Source organism: Lepus europaeus, chromosome 2 (assembly GCF_033115175.1).
Source record: "Lepus europaeus isolate LE1 chromosome 2, mLepTim1.pri, whole genome shotgun sequence".
In the NCBI taxonomy this organism is placed as follows: Eukaryota; Metazoa; Chordata; class Mammalia; order Lagomorpha; family Leporidae; genus Lepus; species Lepus europaeus.
Window position 1 is genome coordinate 161,971,856 of NC_084828.1, and position 8,654 is coordinate 161,980,509.

Consider the following 8,654-nt stretch of genomic DNA (forward strand, 5'->3'; position numbering starts at 1 on the left):
TATCCTTTTATTTATTTTTCTGGTTTGTGCGGCATATAATGGATTTGTTTAATCAATAGATATTCATGGAGTGTCTGCTAATTGTAGAATTGCTATAGGTACTGGGGATGGGGTGGTAGATAGCAGTGAACTAAACAGAGTCTTGCTTTTGTAGGACTTACATTATAGAGAGGAGGATGAACAATGGGTAAGTACATATAATGTTGATAGCAGTTAGTGCTAAGAAGAAAAATGAAGGGAGTTGAGTGATGGGGAGTGCTATTTTAGACAACATGGTCCTGGAGGGCCTCTCTGAGGGGCCCGCCCTTCAGCAAAGACCCAAATGAGATGGCTTAGCTATTAGCATATTTCTGGGCCAAAGGAACAGAAAGTACAAATGCCCTCAGCAAGACTGCTTAGTGTCTGAGGAATGTCAAAGTGGCTGGTGTAGATGGAGAGCCGTCACCCTGCAGAAGAGTAACAGGAAATGAGATCAAATAGGAAGCCAGGCACTAGATGATATAAGATTCCATAGACAGGAGGAAGAAATTTTATCTTAAGAATGTGGGAAAGCCAATAGGAGCACACCATCTGATTACCTAGTAGAAGTTCAGTGTGGCTTCTGTAGGAGCAAGTGTTTGTACAGAGACACCCGTTAAGAGGCCCTTGTGGTGATCCATGTAAATGGGTAGTGGACAAGACCAATAGCAGAGGGTCTGTTGAGAAGCGTTGGATAGAATAATATTTACAGAGGGTAGATGTAATTTCTGTTCACTGTTTAGGGCAACTCAGAGGCTGCTTTCTCTGGGAGATAATTTTTTTTAAAAGATTTATTTATTTATTTGAAAGGCAGAGTTACATAGAGGTAGAGGCAGAGAGAGAGAGAGAGAGAGAGAGAGAGAGAGAGAGAGAGAGAGGTAGATTTATCTTCCATCTGCTGGTTCACTCCTCAGATGGCTGCAACTGCTGGAGCTGTGCCAATCCAAAGCAAGGAGCCAGGAGCTTCTTCCGGGTCTCCCATGTGGGTGCAGGAGCCCAAGCACTTGGGCCATCTTATTCTGCTCTCCTAGGCCATAGCAGAGAGCTGGATTGGAAGTGGAGCAGCTGGGGCTCAAATCAGTACCCATCTAGGATGCTGGCACTGAAGGCGGCGGCTTTATCCACTATGCCGGAGTGCCAGCCCCGGGGCAATAATTCTTAAACTTTTGCTCCATATGACCTTGGTTTCTGTTTTCTATGATCTTTTAAGCAGCCCAAATTTACCTCTGTTAGACACACTATATTTTGTTGAAATGATGTATTGTTTATTTGCTGTATTTGCTTGACTGTGGATTCTTTTTGAAAAAAATTATTTGAGAGGTGGGGGAGGAAAGGAAGGGAGAGAAGTGAGAGAGAGAAGGAGAGTGGGAGGGTGGGGGGGAGGAGAGAGAGAGAGAGAGAAAGTAAGTCTCTTATCTTTGATTTACTTCACAAATACCTGTAACAACTGAGGCTGGACTAGACTGCAGATGGGAGTCCTGAGTTCAATCTGGGTTTACCATGTGGGTCACAGAGACTCAAGTACTTGAGCCATCACCTGTTGCCTCTCAGTGTGAGCTGGAATTGGGAGTAGAGGTGGGATTTGAACCCAGGCACTCTGTAGGGGTTATGGGCATTCCAAACACTGTCTTAATGGCTAGGCCAAATGCTCACCCCTAGTTTTTTTTTTTTTTTTTTTTTTTTTTTTTTTTTTTTAGTTTTGAGCTTAGGACTATGCCTTGTTTCTTCCTAGTACCTGGCATTGTGCATTGTGTTTACACTTAATTGGTATTAAATGAATGTTGGCTTCATAGATATATAAATCAACAAACTTTTAGGAAACATAGTCCAGAAGAAAGAAACTGTTAGGGAGACAGAACTGATCAACTATTAAGACCACTGATGGTCTGTTAATTTGGTGGAAAGGTTTTGTGAGCCTCAAAGAACCTGGATTTTCTTGGTGGTTGGCTTTATCTTGGATGTTTTCCTATGTCCTCCTCAAACAGACAGACTGAAAACTTCCCTCCAAGTAAATGGAATCTCGAGACACTTTCTATGTCTAGAACTCTATGAGGTAGCAAATTCATGAATATGCGACTTCTGAAATTTTACAAAAATAATTTTACATTTTGCTCTGCCTTTGAGAGTGAGTAGTAATCTGAAGCTTATGGACAGTAGAAGGATAATTTTAGACATGCCATTTATTTGTTAGATTCTCTGAAACTAAACCATTTAAGTATCATGCTCTGTGTTTCTACAGACCCGTATTTCATGTGTCAAATTTTCATCCCCTCTGAATATAAAATGTAGGAGAAAAAGGTATCAAACATGACCTTCCTGGAAGAGTTTTTCTTATGTCCATGTGGTAATACCCTACAAGAAATAACATAAACATAGTTTTGAAATGAAAATACGAGAGCAGGGGAAGCAGATGTGTGTCATGGACTGGGCAGCCAGAAACAAGACTGCACTCAGGGCTCTAACCCTTGTGAATGGCTGACTGTGTGGATTCGCTCAGGGAGCTGGGTTAAGTAATAGCAAGCACTGTCATTCACTTAATCATTCAGTCAATACATTGACCAGCAAACTCTGAGGTGTGGTATTTGCATCAGGCATAGTAAGTGTGCAGTGGCGGCAGGGGGGGGGGTTCCATTTGTTACACTTTTAGTTTCATTGCCATCAACAGAAATATCCAAGATGAGGTTATTTTTTCTCACAATGAGAAGCTCAGAAAAAAAACAATCCAAGGCAATCGTAGCTGCTCCACAAATCTCTTCTTAGCTCTTTGTTCTTAGTGTGCCACTTTCATTTTCTTGGTTGCAAGATGGTTATGTCTATGTTCCAACTATTTTTTAATGTATCCTACATCTAAAATTGCCTAGTTCATAGGAGAATTCAAATATTTATTTATTTATTTTTATTTATTTATTTATTTTTTTATTTTTGACAGGCAGAGTGGACAGAGAGAGAGACAGAGAGAAAGGTCTTCCTTTTGCCGTTGGTTCACCCTCCAATGGCCGCCGCGGTAGCGCGCTGCGGCCGGCGCACCGCGCTGATCCGATAGCAGGAGCCAGGTGCTTCTCCTGGTCTCCCATGGGGTGCAGGGCCCAAGGACTTGGGCCATCCTCCACTGCACTCCCTGGCCACAGCAGAGAGCTGGCCTGGAACAGGGGCAACCGGGACAGGATCGGTGCCCCAACCGGGACTAGAACCCGGTGTGCCGGCGCCGCAAGGCGGAGGATTAGCCTAGTGAGCCGCGGTGCCGGCCGAATTCAAATATTTATTGAGCACATGAATGAGTGGTGGTTCAATGGTAAAAAACCCTCTGAAGTACAAAAATGAAAGTACACCGTTGCAGATTACTAAATGAAATGACTCATCATCATTAGCTGATCTGAGAAACTTGTGTCTCTAAGTAGACATTAAGATGTTTGGAGTTCAAGATATTTATTAGGAATCCATACCTGTGAGAGAAAGAGGATTGGATTTGCATTTACCAGAGGACAGAGTTGAGATGTGATGAAGGTCTAGGTAGGTGTAGAACAACCACTGCTTGTTAGGAGTTGTTTTACATTGGGTTGATATAGCTGGGTCTTCGCATTACCACTTTTGTCCCCTCTCTCTGAGCTCTCCCACAGAGAGAGAAGAGTGCATGCTACACCAGGGAAAGATGCAAACTCCAGGGTAGCTCTCTGAAGCCAACACCATGACAGAGCTGACAGCTGGAGGTTTCCTGGTGATTACACAGCCAGGCAGAAAGTCATTTCTTGAAGTGTGATCTGGATGGTGTATCTCTCTATCTGCTATAGCATGATATTTAGCTGTCCTTGTCTTGACACAAAAATAAAATGAGAAGATTCAAGAAATAAAAGAAGAAAGAAATGGCATAACAATAACAGAACATTCAAGTTGGGAAAAGAAAGTCTAAATCAGCTTGAGCTGCTATAACAAAGTAAAACAGACCGGGTGGCTTAAACAACAGACGTTTATTTATCAGAGCTCTACAGACTAGGACGTCCAAGATCAACGTGCCAACAGATTTGGTTTTGTGCAAGGGCTGTCTTCCAGGCTTGCAGATGGCAGCCTTCACACTGTACCTAGACATGATGGAGACAGAAATCGCCCGTCTTCTTGGAGAACAGCACATGTCTATAGCCTTCTTCACTCTGTCTGATTTTTGGTTTCCTTTAGATCCAACTGGCGGTGATTCTGCTGGTATGATCCCATCTCTATTCCTGGCTTCTGCAGAGATGGCTGGTTAGATCTGTGGTTCACTCTTCCACACTATCAAATGGTTGGTCGGGGCCAGTGCCGTGGCTCACTTGGCTAGTCCTCTGCCTGCGGAGGGTAGTGGAGGGTGGCCTGAGTGCTTGGGCCCTTGCACACGCATGGGAGACCAGGAAGAAGCAGCTGGCTCCTGGCTTCGGATTGGTGTAGCACTGTCCGTAGCGGCCATTTAGGGGATGAACCAGTGGATGGAAGACCTTTCTTTCTGTCTCTCTCTCTACTGTCTATAACTCTACCTGTCAAATAAAAAAATAAAAAAAGTGGTTGGTCAACCATACCCTTTATGTTCTCTTGAGGATTAATATTTCTCTCTCTCTCTCCTCTCTCTCTCTCTCTCTCTCTCTCATCTCTCATCTCTTTCCTTTCTCTCTCTCTCTCTGTGATATAGATAGATTGGGAATTTTCCAAAACTCTAAGTTCTTGTTGATTAATAATTCTGTCTTGAGGTAATTTCTCATTTTGCATATTATTATAAAGTAAATCAAAAGGAACAAAACCAGTTCTTTGACACTTTGCTTAGAAATATCTTTAGTTAAATACCCAACTTCTTCACTCCCAGCTTCTACTTTTTTTTTTTAAGATTTATTTATTTATTTGAAAGGCAGAGCTACAGAGAGGGAGTGGCAGAAGCAGAGAGAAATCTTCCATCTGCTCTTTCACTTCCCAAATGTCCACAATAGCCAGGGCTGGGCCTGGCTGAAGCCAGGAGCCAGGAGCTTCCTCCAGGTTTCCCTCCAGGTCCATGTGAGTGGAGGGGCCAAGGACTCGGGCCATCTTCCACTGCTTTCCCAGGCACATTAGCAGGGAGTTGGATTGGCAAATTCTACCTTTTATAAAATACTAGATTATAAGGGAGTATAGGGTAGAGAGTACCCTACCACTATGTTCCTAAATCTGTATATATGAAATACATGAAACTTGTATACTTTAAATAAAATTAAAATGAAACTAAAAAATAGAACATGAACACAATTCAGCAAATTATCTGCCACCATCTAACAAGGCTGACCCTTTCCTCATTGCCCAATAGCATACTTTCCCTTGCCTCCTGAGACCTCATCAGAATGACTTTACTGTCTACATTTCTATCAATCTGCTGCTCATGGTTACTTATGGATTCTCTAAGGATATGGAGCTTTCCCTTTCCACTTCTCTTTTCTTTCTGAGATCTCTAGAATAACGTTTGGTGGTACCTTAGCAGCAATCTTAGTGTTTCTAGCAAGAACTTCACACCTCTTCCAGTCTCTACTCATTACCCAGTTCTAAATCTGTGTCTACATGTCCAGGTATTTATTACAGTGACACTCCCCCCCGCCCTTCTCACCACCAGTTTCTGCCTTTGTCCACTTGAGCTGCTATAATAAAATACCACACACTGGATGCCTAACACACAGATGTATAAATATGTTCTGAGTGTGGGAAGTCCAAGAGCAAGGTGCTGGCAGCTTCAATTCTGGTTGTGAGTTATCTCCCGGCATCCTGATAGGCACATACATCCTGATCTATCCTCTCATAGCTGTGTCTCCACACGGTGCATATAGGAAGCCCTGATGCCCCTTCCTCTTCTTAAGAGAGTATTAATCTCTGGGCCAGCGCTGAGGCTCACTTGGTTAATCCTCCGCCTACGGCGCCGGCATCCCATATAGGTGCCAGGTTCTAGTCCTGGTTGCTCCTCTTCCAGTCCAGCTCTCTGCTGTGGCCTGGGAAGGCAGTGGAGGATGGCCCTAGTGCTTGGCCCTGCACTTGCATGGGAGACCAGGAAGAAATTCCTGGCTCCTGGCTTCGGATCAGCGCAGCGCCAGCCGTGGCGGCCATTTGGGGAATGAACCAATGGAAGGAAGACCTTTCTCTCTGTCTCTCTCTCTGTCTCTCTCTCTCTGTCTATAACTCTGTCAAATAAATAAAAAAAATAAAAAAAGAAATAAAAAAAAGAGGGTACTAAGCTCATCCTGGGGGTTTCAGCCTTATGACTTCATCTAAATCTAATTTTATCACAATAACCTCACCAATATTTCTTTCTTTCTGACTGTGTTTTGGTACATGCTATTTAACCTATAGTTTTCTAATTTCAAATCATATTTTTTGAATTTATGCATATGAGAGAGTACATACAGTATTTGTCCTTCTGTGTCTGGCTTACTTTAACATAATGACACTAGTTCTGTCAATTTTGCTGCAACTGTCAGGATTTCATTGTTTCTTCTATAGCTGAATAATATTCCATTGTTTATATATGCATGTTTTCTTATCCAGTCATCCATAGATAGACATTTATATTTGTTCTATGTTTTCACTATTGTGAATAATGCTGCAATGAATATGGAAGTTCAGGAATCTCTTTCATATGCTGATTTCATTTCCTTTGAATATATGCCCAGATAGGGAAAGCTGTGTCATATGGTGGGTCTATTTTTACCTTTTTGAGGCACTTCCATACTTTTCTCTATAATGACTGTACAAGCTTGCACTCCTACAAAGAATGTATTAGAGTTTCCTTTTCCCCACAGCCTCAATAGTGTTTGTAAATTTTTGTCTTTTTGACTGTAGCCATTCTAATTGGAAGGAGATGATACCTCATTGTGGTTTTTCATTTGTGTTTCCCTAACGGCTTGTGGTACTGAGCATTTTTTCCTTGTGTTTGTTGGTCATTTGTATTTCATTTTGAAAAATGTCTCTTTAGCTCCTTTGCCCATTTCTTTTTTTAAAGAAGGCTTTTATTTAATGAATAAAAATTTCACAGGTACAGCTTTAGGAATATAGTGGCTCTTGCCCCCATATCTCCCCATCTACTCCCACTCCTGTCCCACCTCCTACTCCCTCTCCCATCCCATTATTCATTAAGATTTGTTTCTTATTAACTTTACATACAGAAGACCAACTCTATACTAAGTAAAGATTTTTAACAATTTGCACCCTCCCCACACAAATTATAAAGTACTCTTTGAGAACAAGTTTTACAGATAATTCTCATAGTACAACTCATTAAGGACAGAGGTCCTACATGGGGAGTAAGTACACAGTGACTCCTGTTGTTGATTTAACAATTAACACTCTTATTTTTGATGTCAGTGATCAACCGAGGTGCTTGACATGAGCTGTCAAGGCTATGGAAGCCTTTTGAGTTCATAAACTCTGTCAATATTTAGACCGGGCCATAATCAAAGTGGGAAGTTCTCTCCTCCCTTCAGAGAAAAGCACATCCTTATTTGATGGCCCCTTCTTTCCACTGGGGTCTCAATCATAGAGATCCTTCATGCTGAACATTTTTTTTTTTGCCATAGTATCTTGGCTTTCCATGCCTGAAATGCTCTTATGGGCTTTTTAGCCAGATGCAAATGCCTTAAGGGATGATTCTGAGACCAGAGGGCATTGGTCATTCTATGAGTCTGCTGTGTGGCCTGCTTTCCATGTTGGATTGTTCTCTCCTTTTTATTTCTATTATTATTAGCAGACACTTGGTCTTATTTTTATGTTCCCTTTGACATTTAATCCTATCTATTTGATGAATTACACACTTATATGATCACTTTAACACATAAGATGGCATTAGAACCAACCAGCTTAATAGGATTTGGGGTACCATGGCAAGTTTTTAGCTTTAACTTTAGGGGTAAGTTCGTGGAAATGTGTGCCAAACTGTACAGCTCCCCCCTCTCTTATTCCCACTCTTATTTTTTACTGGGATCTATTTTCCAATGATTTAATACACCTATGATTAATTCTATGTTAAATAAAAAGTTCAACCAATAGTATTAAGTAAAAAAATAAAACAAAATAATAAACTGTTCCTTGACAGTCAAGACAAGGGCTGTTCAAGTCATTGCTTTTCATAGTGTCAATTTCACCTCTACAGGTTTCCTTTAGGTGCTCTGTTAGTTATCACCTATCAAGGAGAACATATATTATTTGTCCCTCTGGGACTGGCTTATTTCACTAAGCATGATGTTTTCTAGATTCCTCCATTTTATTGCAAATGACAGAATTTCATTTTTTTTACTGCTGTGTAGTATTTCATAGAGTACATATCCCATAATTTATTTTTTATAGAAAGCTTTTATTTAATAAATATAAATTTCATATTTACAACTTTTGGATTATAATGATTCTTCCCCCCATATCCGCCCTCCCTCTTCCATCCCATTCTTCATTAAGATTCATTTTTAATTATCTTTATATACAGAAGATCAATTTAGTATATACTAAGATAAGATTTCAACAGTTCACGCCCACGCAGACACACAAAGTATAAAATACTGTTTGAAGAGTAGTTTTACCATTAATTCTCATAGTACAACACATTATGGGCAGAGGTCCTACATGGGGAGCAAGTGCACAGTGACTCTTGTTGTTGATTTAACAATTGAGTCTGC